This window comes from Physella acuta, unplaced genomic scaffold (assembly GCF_028476545.2).
Source record: "Physella acuta isolate Inbredline_101_S28 unplaced genomic scaffold, ASM2847654v3 ptg001602l, whole genome shotgun sequence".
Classification (NCBI taxonomy): Eukaryota; Metazoa; Mollusca; class Gastropoda; family Physidae; genus Physella; species Physella acuta.
This window is the reverse complement of record NW_026733116.1, coordinates 66,178-87,326: the sequence shown is the minus strand read 5'-3', so window position 1 is coordinate 87,326 and position 21,149 is coordinate 66,178. Positions and strand designations below refer to the sequence as shown.

Below are 21,149 nucleotides of genomic sequence, written 5' to 3'. Positions count from 1 at the left end.
TAGGTGTAGAGTCAGGATTAGAGTCAGGTTGAGGGGGTTAAAAAGTGACACAACCAAAATTTAAATACCTTTAATATTAATACCTTGATTGTCTCACCTGTCTCCCCCCCCCCCCCCACAGAACCTACTCACCACAACTTGAGTAAGAGGAATAAGCTACCTCACATTTAATCTTTTCAAAAGGATATACAAAAACCGTAGTCGAATTTTATATTTAGTATTAAGGTTTTATTGACACTCTATGAGAAATAAATTGAGAAAGATTATGCTTATATTTTTTGCGATCTAAATGCTACCGTAAAATTTGATATATTTTTTAAAAGTCTACAATATACATGGGACGGCGTGGCCTAGCAGTAGAGCGAGTTCGAATCCGGTTCAAGTCATTAGAGCGTCCCTGAGTCAACCCAGCTCTGAAGAGTACCTAACTCACGTTAAGAAAACTAAAAGGCGGCTGGGCATAGTGCTTACCACACTATCCTTTCATATACCGAAGTCATATAAAGTCATATAAACAGGTGAACTCTACTTCACTTGCCCCATGGACCGTCAGGTTCGAAAAGGCAACTTAACTTTTGCTTAACTATAACTCCACATAAAAAGTATGAGTTACAAAGTCGAAGCCTTTTATCATGAAACGTCATTACGAAAAAAAAAAAGAGATCTTAATCACTTGATCCACTATATTAACCATCTATTTAAAAAAAAACATCGCTGAGTGTAATCTATTGACTTAAGTTCGCATACTCGTTATGTTCGTAGTTTTCGCATTCATTATACTATGGTGAGGGGCGAGGAGGAGGGATTCACATGGTTAATTTTAGCCTGAAACGTTACGCGTTAAAAATAAATTACCACCTCGGCCCCCGACTGTTTCGATTGAGAGTATTACAACCCTAGTACCAACAGCTGAGCGAACGATCGTCTGTCGGTCTGATTACGTCACGAGTATTGGCTGTGCTGGCCAATCGCGGCCCGGCTAACAAAAAAAAAAAAAAAAAATGGAGCGTTCACCGTGTCCATATATGGGATAGCGTTTGTTTTGGTTGGGGTGGGTTAACTTGTTCTTCGCGGGGGCGTAGTACACACACGAGGGGGGGGGGGGGGGGAGACGACTGTTGCTGTCTGTGGTGGACTGTGGTTATGTGGTGTAGTTATGTGTGGGGATTATGTGTATGGTTATGTGTGGCTATTTTGGCTAGTTTGCGTGCTTATGTGTAATCATGTGTTGTTTTAGTTTTTGGTGCGATGTTGTCTAATTAGTATGAATAATATCTAGGACATTTGGGGGAAAAGAGGAGAAGGGAAAAAAATGGGGGGGGGGGCGACAAGTTATGGAGATTTGTCAATTAATTCATATAATCATATAATGAAATGTGTGTTATTATCATTCACAATGTGAGCCGGTTATAAATTCAACAGATCTCTTTATTGCTATTGAGTAATGGGGCCATTGATAAATATACTATAAATAAGCAACTTTTTATCACTGTGAAAGTAATGTAGTTATACATTATAGTGAAATGTATATTAATTATCGTTTAGCTGGTTCATACACCGATATCGTAGTATCGCATATTTAATTAAGGGTGTGTATCCTTTAACTGGATATCGTAGTATCGCACCGCGTAACGATACGGTGGTATCGCTGACATAATTACCCACGAGTACCAGTTGACCCTATAACAATTTTGACAGATGGGTTAATGTAAACTTTGGCATATTTCGTCGTGGGGAGCATCGGAGCATCATTGATCTGTGTATCTAATGTTGCGTGTTTGCAACATGCCGCATCCATGTATCAGTCAATATACAGCGAGGGAGAGGGGCTGCATAGGCGGATCTATGCGGTGGGCTGGATGCATATATAAATATATTAGGGGCGGGTGGGGGGGGGGGGCTTGACCTTTATGTCCATCCCGCGAAAAAAAAAACAATGTATACACTTATAAAATTGCATATGAACAAAATATTTGTTCACTTTTGATAGTCCTAGTTTGTCTTTAGTTTTTCCCCGAGGGAGGATACTGTGGGCCGAGTGGCTGCACTTTTTTACCCCCCCCCCCCCCCCCTGTTGTCAAATTCTTTTCCGAAAATTCCTCCCCCCCCCCCCACCCCTCTGCCCCACCCCCCGCATAGATAAAAGGTAAACAACACAACTTTTTGACAAGCATTTGATTGCGAACGACGATTCTCACGTCTGACTAACACTACCCTCTTTACCTAACAACAATCACATTTTTATATCCTTTACTATTTGTGAGATTTTTTCGGGGGTTTAAAAATCACCTATTTAAAAAAGTTCACACGCATCAAACTTAGGACACTGTACAATACAACGACACATACCCTTCTACACAACAGTACCCATCTTTCATAGGCGTGCTATACCTCCCCCCCCCCTACCAATTCAGACAGTATTTCTCACGTTTACCTACCTACACATGGGGCAGACGACCGTAGCAGGTCCCCGAAAAACCTTTTATTGTCAAACAGCGACCGCTGGGGTGCGTGGTCGTGAAATATTTTCAAAGCGCAACCAGAGCGGAACGGGGGACCTCGATTTCACCAAACGCTATTCGCCACAAGTGGCAGGGGACACGACTCTCGCTGTCGTCACTGTGCTGCGTTGGGTTTCGGTATATTCCGGATAAGACCGGTTTTCGTGGCCTATTGGCGATAGGTATGTTTTTAAATTTTGCATTTGAAAAAAAAACGCACGATCTTTTTTTTTTCTTTTTTTTTTTTGGTTAGTTTTTATTATTATTCAGATTTGCGTAGGGAAAATGCCGAACTGGTTTGTGGGAAGTATGTTAGGGGGCGTGGTATGTCAATAGGTCTTTCTCATTACTATTACTAACAGTTATCATACTCAGTGTTTCTTCCAGACTTTTTTCTCCGGGGGGGGCACTTGAAATCTTCGGGGGGGGCGGTAAACTTTCTTCGGGGGGGCGGACACTGTTAAAAGTATATATTTTCTATATAAATTATATAAATTTCATTTCGTTCGGGGGGGGGGGGGGGGGCGGTAGAAATTTTTCGGGGGTGCTTCGCCCCCCCGAAGAGATGCCTGGAAGAAACTCTGATCATACTGATTTTTAATGCGTTTTTTTTAATCTAAAAAAAGTACTATGCTTTCTTAAAAGCATGTATTAATTAACAAGTTTTGAAAGTGACATGCCCTTAACATATCCCCCACTGCACTAGAACGCCGGTTGCCCCCCCCCCCCTTAGGTCAAAGGTCGTCGACTTGAGCTTTACAATCGTCCTATTTTTAAACTAGTATCTTCGACTAACTATCCGCTGCTTCATTGAAATCCTTCCAAAAATTATTACAATTTTGGGATGCAAAGATACTGATTGTAAAATAATATTTCTCACAGTTTCATGCATTTTGAATGTTAATCTGTCATATCTCAAAAATGGTATTTTTTTTAAAAAGATAGATCTAGACCCCGTCGTCAACTTAGCTTAAGTTGGTCACAATGTTTGCCTAGAGTGAAGCTACTTCAGGGCAGGCCACATCTCTGACCATCCACCACTCTACACCCCCACCGCTCCTCTCTCACTTTCTTATTTACTGCCCAAATAATCCACGCTAATTAATGAAACGCTCATTAACTATCGCACCCACCCCCTCTCAAGTCTTACAGTTTCGCCGTATCAGAACCAGATCCTGCTCCTTGGCCAGAACAATAGAACACATGCCAAAACATTCCTTAACAACGTTACTTTAGTTGTTTTTTTTTTATTTGGCAGGCCTGTTTTAAGTGCTATGTATTTGGGTAGGTGGGGGGGGGCGTATTTTACTTGATATGTCTGCTAAAAAAATCTTTTTGACATGGTTGTACTGAGAAAAAAATTACTATTACACTGCCTCTTCTACCTTTATATCCCGTTTAAGGTTTCAGAACTAGAATATCTATAATAATAGTTTCGCTGTCTGTGTATGTATCTATCTATCTGACAAGAACGCTCTGTCTGACAAGAACGCTCTAGAGAAAACATAAGAAAAAATTCTATCTGACAAGAACGCTCTAGAGAAAACACAAGCAAAATAAAAACATGCACAGTAATTCGAAAAACGAAATATGACGTCGACACATTTAGCACAGAGTAGAAAATAATCTCAAACCCAGAGAGTGCTCACAGTTATATGACGTCATTGATTTTCGCGTTAACATTGAATAAAAAGGAAATGTTGTCTAATCTTAATGGTTTGCGTGAAGAGTTTCTTGCATACAATTCTTCGGGTAGGGGCGAAGCCCCACCCCACGCGTAAGAACGTCTGAGCCCCCCCCCCCTCCCCAACTCAAAAGAAATTTCTTCATCGATACTCTATAATAAAATTACCGCCTAATTAATGTGTCTAATCTAAAAAGTGGTTTTCTTGCAATTTCTTTAATGCAATTCTTCGGGTAGTGGCTAAGCGCGACACCAGTGTTTCTTTCAGACTTTTTCCTCCCCGGAGAGAGGTGGGGGTAATTGAAATTTTCGGGGGCGGGGGTAGAATTTTCGGGGAGGGGGGCGGACACTGGAAAAAGTATATAATTATATTTCGTTGAATGGGACGGTAGACATGTTTTTTTGGGGGTGGGGGGGGGTGTGTGGGGGGGTAGGGGTGGTTTCCTCATCGATACTCCATAATAAAATTACCGCCTAATTAATGTGTCTAATCTAAAAAGTGGTTTTCTCGCAATTTCTTTAATGCAATTCTTCGGGTAGTGGCTAAGCGCGACACCAGTGTTTCTTTCAGACTTTTTCCTCCCCGGAGAGGGGTGGGGGTACTTGAAATTTTTGGGGGCGGGGGTAGAATTTTCGGGGAGGGGGCGGACACTGGAAAAAGTATATAATTATATTTCGTTGAATGGGACGGTAGACATGTTTTTTTGGGGGGTGGGTGGGGGTGGGGGTGGGGGGGGGGTGTGGGGGGGGTGGGGGTGGGGGGTGGTGTGTGTGTGGGGGATGGGTTGGTTTTAGTTTAGAGAAAAGAGACAGCACTATCAACCTAGCGCCCGGTGTATCCTTCCTCAACGGGCCATTTTTCTCGTACAATGAATGTTTAAACATTTTTTTCCCTTCTTAATTTTGATACGCCGTGTATGACGTCACCGCCGCCGTCACGTGACCCGGTAACCAGGCAACGGGGAAGCGCCAGACGTTTAAAAATGTTAAACTTGATTCTTTTTGCACCTGTGGGGGGAGCTTAAATTTGAACCCGAACGTTTTATCACAGCGTGGGGGTCTGGTGATGAACGAGCTACAGCACCAGACTCATTTGGATTGTATCAAACCTTGGGTTCCCTTTAACAAACAGTGTTTCTTTCAGACTTTTGTTCTGTGCTCTCCGGGAAGGGGAGCACTTGTAATTTTCGGGAGGGGGGGACAGTGGTAAAAGTATTTATTCTTTATATAAATTATATTTCGTTAGGGGGTGATGAGGCGGTAGACCCCCCATCCCTCCCCTAAGAGACGCCTGAAAGAAACAGTGCTAACAAATAACAATGTGGTTTGTGTTTTAGCCACGATGAGCCACCTATGTAATGATGTGGTGAAAACGAAGCGTTGTTCTTTTAAAACACGGGTTATTAATTCTTGAAATAATACTTATTTGAAATACTTATGTTTTTTTTTAATTAAAAAAAAAGAAATTGGTCACGTTTTTAATTACGTCTTATAGTTATGTTAAACCTGGATTTCTGTTATAGATGTTTAGTTGGTTATTGCTGGTAACCCAGAATACATCCAGAGTTTCTTCCAGGCATCTCCTCGGGGGAAATAGAATTTATATAGGAAATATACATCTGTAACCCTAGCCGTTACTTTTATTCTAAGAGACACCCCCCCCAAACTCCCGTACCAATCACATTTTCGACATTCTAGACGATTGGGTATGGAAACTATGCAGTCGATGTTGGCGCTTTACTTACATCGGGGAGACCCCGCGAGCTTTGCACGTAAACGAAAGTTCGCGCCTAAATGAGTACGGTCTCCGACCCTCGGCTACTGAAGTTAACTAAACCCAGTTTTTGGACGACCCCGAGATACGGTCAGCCAAGGCCCACACTCTGAAAAGTGTCATGATACAACATTCTGAAAGTGTCGGAATACAACTCTCCTAAGAGCGTCGTGCTAACGCCGGCGAATAACCAGCTAGCACAACGCTATTAGGAGAGTTGTATTCTGACAAGATAGCCGGCGAATAGCCAGCTATCTCGCCGAAAAGAGTCTGAATACAATTCTCCAAAGAACGTCGTGTTAGCACCGGCGAATAGCCAGATAGCCGGCGAATAGCCAGAGAAGCGAAAAAGCTAGCTAGTCGGAAACAAGCCATCTAGCCATCAAATAACCAACTAGACGAAGAATAACCAGCTTTCCGACGAATAGCCAGCCAGCCGATGTATAGCTAGCCAGCCGACGAATAGCCAGCTAACACTCCGACCTACGCCAGAACATTCCTGGCCAACGAATCTACGCTCGACTGATAACTCGTCCAGTCTCCAAAATGCTCGCGCACTGGCATAATTAGATCGAAAAACTAATGAGTCACCGACGCTAATTAAAGACCGGCGCGAATGGAGGTAATTAACTGCGCAAGACGAGAGCCGTTAGCTCACTGTGGAGTAGCTGGTGGTTTCTCTGTTAAGTGTATCCTTAATCAAACGATATAAAAAAACTGTTTCAGTAACATCTAACATACTGCAACTTGTAATACTTTTTGCAGCCAGTTAGTCCAGTTGAATAGCCAAGCAGGACCCATCGACATTGCACAATGACCATGTCTAAGGGCTAGACTGTGTCAAAGTTCAAAATTCAAATATTATGTTTAGACATAGTGGATAGTAGAGTTTTTTTTTTTGTCTTTTTTTGGGGGGGGGGGGAGTGAGGATACGTGTAGAAGGGAGATGAAAATATATATAGATGTAGATCTAGTGTTCAAATGTGTGCTTGTTATGCTACATCATCAGTTACCAACTTTCATGAACAGCGCTTCAACAATCCCCAAGAGTTTTGTGAGCTACAGGGAATTTCCGATTTATAAAAATAAACCAAAAAAAAAAAAACAGTAGATCTAGCCATGAACTCTTGTGACCAGATCAATTTATTTATTTATTTTTAAAATTATTTTTGGCAGTTTTTATCTCACTCATCAAGGCTAGTGGACACTGGGTGGTTTAATCAACTGACCAACAACATCTGAACCTAAGTCATTCAGCCCAGGCCTACACTTCTAATGATACCGTTCATATTTATAAATATTCGGAAAGGCTTCATTTATTTTTAAAAAAAAACTGTCATATTCTAAGAAACAAGCATGTTTATTTTTTGCTCATATCAAAATGTGCTTCACTGTGCCAAGGCAGAAATTGTTTTTTTTTAAGCCAAGACGAAGGTTTTTTGGACTTTTTGAAGACATCTCAAAAACAAAATTAAAAAGTTGGCTCTGTCTTTCATTGGAAATTTAAAATGTTGATCCGATTTACCTTGACAGCCATCGTGTGTAGAACTCAAAACCCGAGTACTGAGTACACTTCAGGTGTATGTGTGTTCTGTTGGTCAGTGTTGGTGGAGGGTGGGGTATATATTATGGGGGTATGTGTGTTCTGTTGGTCAGTGTTGGTGGAGGGTGGGGTATATATTATGGGGGTATGTGTGTTCTGTTGGTCAGTGTTGGTGGAGGGTGGGGTATATATTATGGGGGTATGTGTGTTCTGTAGGTCAGCGAAGGTGTAGGGTGGGGTATATATTATGGGGGTATGTGTGTTCTGTTGGTCAGTGTAGGTGGAGGGTGGGGTATATATTATGGGGGTATGTGTGTTCTGTTGATCAGTGTAGGTGGAGGGTGGGGTATATATTATGGGGGTATGTGTGTTCTGTTGGTCAGTGTAGGGTGGGGTATATATTATGGGGGTATGTGTGTTCTGTTGGTCAGTGTAGGTGGAGGGGTGGTATATATTATGGGGGTATGTGTGTTCTGTTGGTCAGTGTAGGTGGAGGGTGAGGTATATATTATGGGGGTATGTGTGTTCTGTAGGTCAGTGTAGGTGGAGGGTGGGGTATATATTATGGGGGTATGTGTGTTCTGTTGGTCAGTGTTGGTGGAGGGTGGGGTATATATTATGGGGGTATGTGTGTTCTGTTGGTCAGTGTTGGTGGAGGGTGGGGTATATATTATGGGGGTATGTGTGTTCTGTTGGTCAGTGGAGGGTGGAGTATATATTATGCGGGTATGTGTGTTTTGTAGGTCAGTGTAGGTGGAGGGTGGGGTATATATTATGGGGGTATGTGTGTTCTGTTGGTCAGTGGAGGGTGGAGTATATATTATGGGGGTATGTGTGTTCTGTTGGTCAGTGTTGGTGGAGGGTGGAGTATATATTATGGGGGTATGTGTGTTCTGTTGGTCAGTGGAGGGTGGAGTATATATTATGCGGGTATGTGTGTTTTGTAGGTCAGTGTAGGTGGAGGGTGGGGTATATATTATGGGGGTATGTGTGTTCTGTTGGTCAGTGGAGGGTGGGGTATATATTATGCGGGTATGTGTGTTCTGTTGGTCAGTGTAGGTGGAGGGTGGGGTATATATTATGGGGGTATGTGTGTTCTGTTGGTCAGTGTAGGTGGAGGGGGGGGTATATATTATGGGGGTATGTGTGTTCTGTTGGTCAGTGTAGGTGGAGGGTGGGGTATATATTATGGGGGTATGTGTGTTCTGTTGGTCAGTGTAGGTGGAGTGGGGGGTATATATTATGGGGGTATGTGTGTTCTGTTGGTCAGTGTAGGTGGAGGGTGGGGTATATATTATGGGGGTATGTGTGTTCTGTTGGTCAGTGTAGGTGGAGGGGGGGGGTATATATTATGGGGGTATGTGTGTTCTGCTGGTTAGTGTAGGTGGAGGGTGGGGTATATATTATGGGGGTATGTGTGTTCTGTTGGTCAGTGTAGGTGGAGGGTGGAGTATATATTATGGGGGTATGTGTGTTTTGTAGGTCAGTGTAGGTGGAGGGTGGAGTATATATTATGGGGGTATGTGTGTTTTGTTGGTCAGTGTAGGTGGAGGGGGGGGTATATATTATGGGGGTATGTGTGTTCTGTTGGTCAGTGTAGGTGGAGGGTGGGGTATATATTATGGGGGTATGTGTGTTCTGTTGGTCAGTGTAGGTGGAGGGGGGTATATATTATGGGGGTATGTGTGTTCTGTTGGTTAGTGTAGGTGGAGGGTGGGGTATATATTATGGGGGTATGTGTGTTCTGTTGGTCAGTGTAGGTGGAGGGTGGAGTATATATTATGGGGGTATGTGTGTTTTGTAGGTCAGTGTAGGTGGAGGGTGGAGTATATATTATGGGGGTATGTGTGTTTTGTAGGTCAGTGTAGGTGGAGGGTGGAGTATATATTATGGGGGTATGTGTGTTTTGTAGGTCAGTGTAGGTGGAGGGTGGAGTATATATTATGGGGGTATGTGTGTTTTGTAGGTCAGTGTAGGTGGAGGGTGGAGTATATATTATGGGGGTATGTGTGTTCTGTTGGTCAGTGTAGGTGGAGGGTGGAGTATATATTATGCGGGTATGTGTGTTCTGTTGGTCAGTGTAGGTGGAGGGTGGAGTATATATTATGCGGGTATGTGTGTTCTGTTGGTCAGTGTAGGTGGAGGGTGGAGTATATATTATGCGGGTATGTGTGTTCTGTTGGTCAGTGTAGGTGGAGGGTGGAGTATATATTATGGGGTATGCGTATTCTGTTGGTCAGTGTAGGTGGAGGTTGGGTATATATTATGGGGGTATGTGTGTTCTGTAGGTCAGTGGCTCCCTACATTATGGGAATAGTTGGGTTTATATTGGGGGAAAAGTATAGAGATTTATATGTTTTTCTGATGGTTCTGTTGTCAAGGTTAAGATTGCTGCATAGGTGAAGCTATTTTATTTATATCTGCGATTAAAAAAAAATACTTATTGATTTACGTGAAACGATTTTTTTGCGAGTCTCAATTCATATCTCATTTCCATACGTAAAGGCTTTTTTTATTGTTAATAGTGCTAAGCCATAAATTTACAGATAAACAACGCAGGTTGCGTATATTAGTTGGACATTATGGCTTTGTATTGCTCATTAAATTCATATGCTGACAATGTATATATATATATATATATATATATATATATATATATATATATATATATATATATATATATATATATATATATATATATATATATATATATATATATATATATATACATGTCTATACACAATAAGCGTCTGCTCAGGCTATGTTGACTCAACAGATTAGCTATTGTTTACACAACTGAGGACACATGCTTGTGTACATATGACATGTGACTAATCGGCTTGCTTTATTGTGAAATTAATTAACTTACACCGGATCCTGCCATGTAGGGCGTCAATTAGCACATGCCTTTTACATCCACTCCTAATTAGGTTTTATTTTTTTATTTAACCCCCGCTTCGAAGTCTTACCTATTGATATGATTAATACGGTACTTTATTTTTAGGATCCGGATTAAGGAAAGTAGGCCTAGGATTAGATTTGGGGTAGGCTTACACATATTCTACATTTCTAAATCCCATGCCGGTGATCTTTACAGTGCACAGTATTTAAAAATAATTTGAAACTTAGCTCCGCTTGCATGTCATAAATTGTCCCTAACGTACACTACTGTGTTCAGCGAACAAGATAAAAAGCTAAGGATTTGGTTACAACAACAACACAGAAATCTGGCCAAGACTGATTTGAATGTGACTCGACCATTTGAATTCAAATCTGAACGATGGGAACGCTTAACATTCTCTTCCCCCCTCCCCCCACCCCGCCTCTGTACATTCAATCCGATGCTAATTTCTCGGCGAACTTTGACCCCCAGCACACGAAAGCGCATAGGCAACCTGTTTGATTTTGGGGAGGAGGGGTTGGGAGTGAAAAACCTGTTTGATTTTTTTTAAAATGGCTACTAGTTTTATTAGACGCGTCCAAAACATATGAGGAAAGAGGTGTATGTGCGAGGGGGGTGGGGGTGTAATACTTAAGTATAACCAAATGGTGGGGCACCATGGTCAGTGGTTTTATAACAGAGTTTGTGAAAGTCAGCGGTTAATTTTCGTTTTTTGTATGTATTAGTAATTCCAGGGTTAGGTTTAAGGATGAAGTATCGACTTACGATTATCATATCATGGATAGGATCTGGCAGTGATAAGGCTATGATGGTATGGCTAAAAAATCCCCTCTAAGGAGCAAAAGATAGTGTTCAACTAGCAATTGTGTGTGTGTGTGTGTGTGCGGTGCTCTGAAAATACTTATACAAGGATATACGTGCAGTGTTTCTTTCAGACTTTTCTTCGGGGGGGGGGGGAGGGCGAACTCTGGTAAAGGTATATATTTTGTATATGAATTCCATTTCGTTCGGGGAGGGGTGCTCAGAGATGCGTATTTTACAAAACAAAACGACTGTCCGGCAGTATTACAACTACTGGGTATAGTATAGTGCTGACCACACTACCCCCATGTAGGCCGATGCCATTGAAACAAATGAACTCTACTTCATCTACCCCATGTGTCTGGGGCACGAACGGGGAAAAAAGATGTATATGATGCACAACGATTACAAACTTACCTTATCTACACGTGTATTTGCAATAGGTAGCCGACCAAGAATTTTTTCTGAACAACGCGGTTTCCAGTGTAGAAAACAACGTGGGACTCGTAAATAGGTCTACTATAAATATGCTAATTAATATCTCATAAACTGACGTTGTCGGAAATGAAAGTTTACATACCGTTCAATATCAGGAAGTTTCGACCCACAATGGTCAGTGATGGTATATATGTATACATATTTATATATAAGGTGTGGGATGTACCAAGATGTGTTTTTTTCGAGAGGCAGAAGTTTAGGAAACTTGTCTTAATGGATGCGGCATCTCATGCGTGACGGCAAATGTGGGTTTAAATTAAAAGCATCTAGGCTACCAGCGCGTGTGTCGATGTGTTCAGTTCATATGCCTTACGGCCAAAGACTTGGCTGACATTTGAATGGGTCAGCCACTGACCACTCCCAAAGTTTTTGGTGTGACGCAGGCCATTAATTTCATCTCTCGGTTAAACGTTGGTCCACTCAAGCGTTGAACGCTAGATGAGTTGGGAAATGAAATGATCGTTGTTGGTTGGCCATGGATTGAAGGCCATACTAGGTAGTAGTGGCTAACTAGCTGTAGCAAACAATTGGAGGCCATATGACTAGAACTAGGTACTAATGGCTAAACTATGTGTAGCAAACAATTGAAGGCCATATTGCTAGAACTAGGTACTAATGGCTAACTAGCTGTAACAAACAATTGGTAGCCTGAAGACAAGAACTATAGTTGATATCAAGCAAGTATTAAAATGGGGAGGGGGGGAGTAGCTCGAACTATTCATTGGTGGCCTGCTAGCGTGCGTATTAAAAACAGTAACCTGTTTTCGTCAGTGTAACTTTTATACTTAAGATCAGGGGTCTCCAAACTACGGCCCGCGGGCCGGATGCGGCCCGCGAGGTCCTCTCATCCGGCCCGCGGCAATCTTTTTGTCTACTGAATAAATGTTTGTTAGAGGTGGGTGAGGAACTTTGCATAGAAATTTCAAAACAATTTGAAAATGTACCTTTGGGTGCAAATAAAATTGCCCACCGTGTTGCAGCCATTGGTGAAAACATCGGGACTGAAATAGCGAGAAATGCAAGCGAATTTCGATATTTTTTTAATTGCCATGGATGAGTCGCTGGACAGCTGTTCCACCTCTAAACTTCTTGTATTCATTAGAGGTGTAGATGAAGACATGAACATAACACAATAGCTGGCTTCCCTACATAGAAATATGGCACTGTTACCGGAGATGATATCCAACCATAGATAGTTCAGAGACACGTTGAAAGATACAAACACAGAATCGCAAGATTTAGCATATTCCACAGCAGTAAGATGGCTAATTTGCGAGAAAGTTCTGAGCAGAGTATTTAAGTTAAGGAAAGAAATAGGTGACTTCCTGGAAAGTAAAGGCAAGCCACAGCCATTAATGTCTGATGAAGATTAGGTATATAAATTGGTCTCTGCTGCAGACATAACTAGTCATTAAAATTTTTTGAACATAAAACTACAAGAGAGGGAAATCTAGTATCTGATCTATACGTTCACCTAAAAGTCTTCAGATCCAGATTTGTCTTGTTTTTGGAACGAGTACAGGCCAACAAATTGACCCACTCTCAGCAGTGCAAGGTCTTTACGGCTGAAACAACCACTGAGTTCCCCACGTCATTTGTATGCGAGATCATCAAAGACCTCCAGGTGCAGTTTCAATAACGGTTTTCTGACTTGGATTCAAATGCAGAAGTGAGACTATTTCAAAACCCATATAATGCAAATGTGGCCAGTTACAAAGATGAACAGCAGCTGGAGGTCATTGAATTGCAAGCAAATGACCTCCATAGAGTGTGTTGTCCCCCGATAGTGTTTCTTTCAGACTTTTTTCTTCGGGGGAGGGAGACACTTGAAATTTGTTTATATTTCTATATAAATTATATTTCGTTTGGGTGGGGGGGGGGGGTAGGCGGGGTTAGAAGTTCTTCAGGGTGGGGGGCACCACCCCGAAGAGATGCCTTGAACAAACTCTGGCCCCCGAACTGACATTTGATAGTTAATGCGGCCCTCGGGCTGAAAAGTTTGGAGACCCCTGCTTAAGATTGTACTTTTGTATGGATACATCAGATCTAGAAACAATGTTAGATCGAGGTATTTCTGCATCATCTGTACTAGCTACTTGATAACGATGGTACTGCTAACCAAATAGTAGCCTGGCGTATGTTCTCTACCAAACTGTTGCTGCAACATTCCACGAGGTTTTTTTTTTTTATTTTTGTCATGACGTTCCGATCTCACTCAAGCGTGACGGTATGGTGTCATGCGTGGGACGTGTCTGACTTTAAATTTCCACAATAGGTGCCAGCCATTATGAATCCCTCGAGCTTTGCCTCTGCCTATTGGAAGCGGTTTACGTACTGTCTTAGCTAATCTCTGCTGAAGTGATTAAAAGTTAATTGCTGTATCCGCCGAAGTCCTTGGTATTTCGTAACCTTTGGGGAGGTGGGGGGGGGGGGAGATTTAATATTCGTCACGACGTGCTGAATTGGAAAGGTGTAAAGATTAAAAAACGTAGTCTACAGAAGGCCCGCAGTGAATGTCACAAAACGCAAACAAAATTTTGAGTTAACGTGTCGCGGTTCTCCCCTCCTGTCCTATTTTTGTACCCCCCCCCCCCTTCCTCTCCCTCCCTCATCTCTTCTTCGCCACGGACGACGGATTTCACTTCGTGCTGCGCTAGTAGTACTCCGCGAGCCGCGACAGTCCCATACGATTGGTGCAACACGCTTCGTTTGCTGTGGCGGGTTGGTTGGTTGTTTTTTTTTTTAGAATCTCGCGCGTCGCGTTAGTCCTCCCTCCCCCCTCTCATTACTTCTGTCACCAACCCTCGACTAGTGATAGTAGCCGCACTCTTCAACACCAACAGCAGTAGTGTGTTGTTTATTTTTTTCCCGAGTTTACCTAACACAGCTGTTCAGTTTTGCATCACCTGTGTGTGTATTATTATTTTTTTCATAATCTTTTCTTCTATTCATTGAATAACTTCATTGTTGTGAGATCGCCGTGGATTTATTCATGTTTGTGTTGGGATTGTTATGTTTAGTCATACGTTCAGCGCAACCCCGAGTGGGTGGATGAGTCAACCCAATACCAACCAACAACCTGTGGAAGGCCGGGGTGTGGGAAAATTCGAAATACTCGGTCACGGAGCAGAGCTGTGGACTACCCGCTACATTTTTGTTTCGCATTTTTTCTATTCACGGTGAATACAATTTATAATTACAGTGCTGGCTTCATCTGTCATATGTTTTTGTCGTAAGGATTTAATTGTATGACACGGTGTGTTTATGTGGTGAATTAAAAAGAAGGGAAAAAAAGTGCTGGATTAGCAAAGTTGAAATAGATCTATTTGAAGTGAAGTATTCAGAGGATTAACTTGATCAGTGTGTTGTTATTGAACTTGGAGCGGGGTTCGATACCTGTGTTCGGCTGTTCGATACAGCCGCAGTAAACCCTTTTAAAAGTGATAAAGGTATGTTTTTCTTATAACTTACGGTTTATAGATACGTACAAATAGACTCAGATAATTGTATTACTCAATGTTTGGGGTATTAAACGGAGGACTTACAAAATTATTAGGTGTTATACGTTTGTAAAATTGTTGTGGATACTATGCAAATACCAGCACATAAGCTGCATTCCATATTGATGAATGTATTGATGTTATATATAGCTTTACTATAGCTTCAGTTAAGAAACTAAACACTTGATATAACTGTAAGCCTAATTACAATTTTATATATAATTATATATATATATATATATATATATATATATATATATATATATATATATATATATATATATATATATATATATATATATATATATATATATATATATATATATATATATATATATATATAGGCCTAGAGAGAGAGAGAGGACTATTATATCAACACTAGGCCTATATCTAATGCTGTGTTATAGGCATTTACATACATTTGTATACTTTGTTAAACATTTTTTCTAACCACACAAATGTGTGCTCTATTTTTATCATGACTTTTATTTAGTCTAATATCACTGCTTGATTCACATATAACGAATAGAACTAGGTACTAATTTTTAACATTTGCAAAACCTACAAGACACAGTAGCGCTATTTGCTGGTGTATTTTTAGGACAGATAACCCGGACTGGAAAAGAAAGTTGTTGAAAGTAATCCAGCCAGCCCCCCCTCCCCCCCCCCCCCCCCCCCTAGCTCAATACTATTTCTTTCTCTTGTCTGTCCCTCCCTGTAGTCTGGCTCTGATCGGTTTAAGGGTAGCGTCTGGCTGGTCTCTTAATACTCAATCAATCAATCATGATTGAATATACAGGTATTGGGGGGTAGCGTCTAGCTGGTCTTTTAATACTCAATCAATCAATCATGATTGAATATACAGGTATTGGAGGGTAGCGTCTAGCTGGTCTCTTAATACTCCACAATCAATCAATCATGATTGAATATACAGGTATTGGGAGGGGGTAAGGGTAGCGTCTAGCTGGTCTCTTAATACTCAACAATCAATCAATCATGATTGAATATACAGGTATTTGGGGGGGGGGGTTTAAGGGTAGCGTCTAACTGGTCTATTAATACTCAACAATCAATCAATCATGATTGTATATACAGGTATTGGGGAGTAAGGGTAGCGTCTAGCTGGTCTCTTAATACTCAACAATCAATCATGATTGAATATACAGGTATTGGGGGTAGGGGGGTAAGGGTAGCGTCTAGCTGGTCTCTTAATACTGAACAATCAATCAATCAAGATTGAATATACAGGTATTGGGGGGGGGGGGTCGTAACCTATACTGGTGTGGTGGGAGGACCTATACAGGTAAAAGGGATTATGTGCTTAAGACATTCATGTATTTTAAGGGTAACTTTATTGACATTAATGGAAAACCTATACAGTTGTTGATAGGTAACCTGTAACAGGTATGTGAAGTAGCCTATATAGATATGTGTAGGTAACCTATACAGGTATAGTGGATAATGTACTGAAGAGGTACAGGTATTATGGGGTTGGGGGCTTAAAATAATACACACCTTTGTATAAAGAGGGATCAAAACCTACACACACCGGTGTAGATTTGTATAGAGTTACGTTTTTTTAGCCATGAGAAAGAAAGAAAAAACGACTGACATTCAAGGGTTCTGCACCATGCACTATTTTTTTTTTACCAAACGTAACTGTGCACGGCCCATAAGAGCGCGATAACTAGATCTAGTGGCGTGTTATAAATAAAACAGTCCAGTCTGTGTCTGTTATTGTCAAGTGTTGACTTTGGTTATCGCAGGCCGATTACAACACGGTGTTATTATTTTTTTTATTTATATAAGGCCGAATGATATTTCTATTTTAAGACTGTCTGACTTTCCCCTTTTTCAGCCATTGATTCAGTCCTTTTTTTTCCTTTTTTTTTTCTTTTTTTTTTTAATTGAAAACATCGATCTAACCACAATTGCATATTCTTATAGTCATAAGCACACTTAAAAATACTTCGCACACCACCAATGAATATTAAATCTAAACGTAATCCCCCCCCCCCTCCACCCCAACCTAATCGCAACCTTGCTTATTTCGAATTTAAAACAAATCGTTATTGGCTATATCAGCTATGATAAATATTTAGGCACTCCTAATGCATAAGCATCTCTTAAATTTTTTAAAAATTGAATTACTTTTCCAGTGATAAACAACCCGTTGTAAAAAATGCATTGTGTCCGTTCTTTGAACGCGATCATAACAATGACAGAGGAGCATTTTCTACACTTCTGATGACGGTGTGTTTAAAATAGAACTACAGATGCGGATTTTTTATTTTTTTAGGAAATATTTCAAGACCGCCAGTGCCGTATTTGCGAACTTTTTTTTTGGTCTGTTTGTGATCCGGTGACAATGGTTAAAACCGTCGCTACTACTCACAGGTATGCTAATATTAGAATCGGATTTCTCCGAAACGTCTAAAATAAATGAATGAATGATTCACTAGTGTTACACGTGTGCATGTCATTAATCTCCATCGTTTACGTTTTAGGTTCAAATTTTTACTTGTGATATTTTTTACGCAGTTTGATTTTCATCAACAGTAGCTTATATATCAAATACAAATGTACTTTTGACGATAATAATTGTAATAATAACATTGTTACCCGTTCTTTCAAGTATACATTCATAGTAGTTATACGTTAACGGATTTCATTTTTATAGCTCAAGTTATAAGGTTCCTTAAATCATACTGTACAACACTATATCTGCTGTCATCATGTTCCTTTTACGTTCCCCCATGTCTGTATATTCAAATCTGGGAACTTCGAAATCAGAAACGCTGAGAAAAGTCCACATTGGTTTCTTAGAAATGAGATTAGGAGCTCGCGGTAATGTAAATATGAGGTTCAAAGCAGAAAAGCCTCTGGATTCTTCAGTATTATCTATATACAACTGCAACGTGTATTCAACATTGCCACATGTATATAATTGTAAGGGCTTTTCAGGCTTGACAGATTCTGAGAAATTCTAAGATCGAATTTAAATGCAGTTCTAATAGAGAATACCATACACTAAATATTTACGCTAAATGTTTTCTGATATAAACTTGTATTTTTCAAATATCAAAATGAGTTGGTCTATATATAAAATATATGTTTGAAAGACTTAAGGGCCCACTATATAAATAGAATTTTGGTAGGCTGAGCTTAGTTTAGCATCGAACGAATGTAATTTTCTAAATAAAATTGATTATGAGCTAGTCGAATACGCCCAGGCCTCATGGGGATTGATTGTCTTTAAATATGTAGAAATGGACATTACGACTACGGTGAGTGTAGGGAGTAGCAGATCATGGTATCTGGTGTGTGTGTGTGGGGGGGGGGGGTGGACAAAGGCTCGGAATCTGGATAGCTAAGGGCTATGATTGTATTGTAGTAATAGTATCGAGAGAGAGAGAGAGACAGAGATGTTTTGAAATAAAGGAGAGAGGATAGTTCAATGTTACCTGGGGTTTTAGAGTGAAAGGCATTCCTGTCTAGGTTATTCAAGAGAGAGGAGGTCTGAACTCAGTCATTGAAGAGAAATAAGTTTATATAGATCTATGTAGCTTGCTTTCATGCGTTATTCAAGTAACCATCACCCTAGTACCCCGGAAGAGCAGGGATGTATAGAAAACAATAAGCTGGGGGGGGGGGGGGGGGACAAGTCGTGTACCTGACTGTGGTCATCAACACGAGCGTGACATTTTACGCTTGACTTGTTCGCGCCTCGAGAGGGGGGGGGGGACAGGACGGGGTCAGCCGCTCTCAACCGGTTGGGAGACGCGCGTGACCGTAGGTTGTCACCAAGGTCAAGGTCGAGTGAAAGCACGATTCTTGACATTGCTAGTGCTTGGTGTCAACTATACATTTATACATGTGGGAATGGTTTGCGGTAGTTGGTTTTTGGTATAAGAGGCATACAGTTTTGTATAACAATTGAGATTTTTTTTTTAATCATACAAAGATTTTCCATTCTTGGTTCTACTGGCTTAACAATCATATTCATAACAAGCAGTATCTGGAGAATGAAACACGGATTACTTTTATTCTCGTCATCTCCACCTCAACATGGAGAGGTCGTTTTGTATTCGTTAGTCGTTTCCCCCCCCCCCCCCCCCCCCCCCCCATTCCCCCCCCCCCCCCCCACCCATCCCATCACCTCACCGCGACCATCCTAGTCATACGAATTGCTTTGAAACTTACTAAAAACCTCGGGGTAAAAGAATGCTGTTTAACTGTCAGCGTCGGCCCACTGTTATCTCTAATGTCTCCTTAGGCCCATCGGTGCCCCCCCCCCCCGACACTTCCACCCCAAGGCACGCCACTGAACTATGGCTGCTACCATTACCACGACTTTCACAATGGTCCTATCGGTCCCCCCCCCCCCCCCCCCCCGCTACTTCCACCCCAAGGCACGCCACTGAACCATAGTCGCTACTGTTATCACCAGTATATCAACAGCCCATTGGCTCCACCCCCACCCCCGCACACATTCTTCGAACACACCTTGCCCTAGTCAAGTATTTCATTACACACGTAATTATGATGTGCTGTACGGAGAGTGTGTTGATTTTTTTCAAAAATGGGAAATAGGTCATTCCAGTTGGATTAAATAGCTAATGATATCAACACAAGTGTAGCACGTCACGTCGCTGTTGGCTATTTTTAGAAGTCAGTGTTTATGCTGTCTCACAAACCCCATAACAAAATTAAGATGTCACGATTTGGTCAGCTATGAGTAAATGTTTTGGTATTTGGATCTCATGTTATGCAAAGCTCAGCCGTGTTATAAGAAGGTTCATCTGTATAGTGTGTGTAGTTATTCGAAATGTCGGCATCACAAAAACCGATCTCAAGTGGATTCTATTTATTTTAATTATTTTTCTTTATAATTTTATCATTTTATTGGTGTTTATTTGATTAGCGTAAAGAGCGTAAAACGCGCTCTACAAAAACAATAAAACGAAATTTCAGCTTTTTTTTTAACTGCTGCTTTGGATAGTGAATCACTTCCCCCCCCCCCCCCCCCCCCTCCAAGATAAAAGGTTGTAATTAAAAAGTTAGGAGTGTTTGAACTCGCTTGTTTTATGACGTCTGACTAGTGTAGTCTATTTTAAACTTCTGCTTTTATCATTGTGTGTAGGATCTTTGTGTATAGGGACTAACTGAGGATTTTTTTTTTAAAGTAGGAATAAGTAAAAACTTTTAAAACATTTTTTACTAAGGTAAATATATAAATTTTTGGTAAATGTGTCATTATACATAAATAGCCAACATTAAATTTTAGTGCATTTTTTTTTAAATAATAGCATACAAGGTGTATAACACCATAAAAATCAAGGGACGTAACAAAGTCAATGGGACACAACACCGTTAATAACATTTCAACAGCTTGACACAGCACGACGAAATTTAACCTCAAACCTCTCGAGGTTAACCCATTTAAACAAAATGGGTTTCTTGAAGTGTGCCCTTCTCTCTAGCTCTCTTCCCATCTCTTTTTTTTCTTATACGTATATTACTATTTATGGCAACTATTATGCATAACCAGTTTTAGCTTCATACCCTTTAAATATTTTAAGCGAATTCTGATATAAATGGGAAGTCTTAGGCTAATTAAGAGGTTTTGTATTTCTGTCTCAAGTAGATCTAGGCTACATACCAAAAATTATAAATTACAAGTCTGAGGTGAAGCAAAGAGAGAAAAAAAAGGAATTGAAATTGCATGTTCGAAGCATATGTTTTTAAAATTTTATTTACTTATAGTATAGGACCTACAAGTTATAGATTCAATTAGATTTTTAAAATCTGAACTTAATTATTTAAAACTTAATTCCGTTCTATTTGCTTGTCAAATGTGAATATTAGCTATTATTTATATTAATATAAATTAATATTAATCGTGATGCGAGATTGGTTTTCTGAATTATGTTTCTTCAGGCAATC

At 40.6% G+C, this 21,149-nt stretch overlaps 1 protein-coding gene across 1 annotated transcript in view; it reads left to right on the top strand.

The window, feature by feature from the left end:
* Nucleotides 1-2,650: 2,650 nt before the first annotated feature.
* Nucleotides 2,651-21,149, top strand: part of LOC131929273 (ETV5-related protein Ets96B) — a 55,289-nt gene continuing 36,790 nt past the window's right edge. The window contains exon 1 of the mRNA XM_059285347.1: nucleotides 2,651-2,683. The gene's annotated coding sequence lies outside the window, so the exon portion shown is untranslated. The remainder of the gene's footprint in view (nucleotides 2,684-21,149) is intronic.